Source organism: Eimeria tenella, genomic scaffold (assembly GCF_000499545.2).
Source record: "Eimeria tenella Houghton genomic scaffold, Eth_scaff2617, whole genome shotgun sequence".
Classification (NCBI taxonomy): Eukaryota; Apicomplexa; class Conoidasida; order Eucoccidiorida; family Eimeriidae; genus Eimeria; species Eimeria tenella.
The window spans coordinates 1,600-1,856 of record NW_013542489.1 but is presented as its reverse complement, the minus strand read 5'-3'; positions in this window follow the sequence as shown (position 1 = coordinate 1,856).

The window sequence follows — 257 nt, the reverse complement described above, 5'->3', positions numbered from 1 at the left end:
CAGCAGAAGGCCGAGGCAGCGAATGGCGAGAGGTTTGTTCATTTGTCTCCTTTGTCTCTTCTGTCTTCTTTTGTCACCACATTTTAGTCCTACTCCACCCTGCTGCTGCTGCTGCTGCTGCTGTTGCTGTTGCTTTTGCTGCTGCTGCTGCTGCTGCTGCTGTGTGCTTGAGCGTTCGCTGGCGTGGCTCTGTCAGTCCTTGGGCTTTGCTGCAGCAGCGGCGTCAGCAAAACCTTCGCAGCAAACGAACAGCGCCC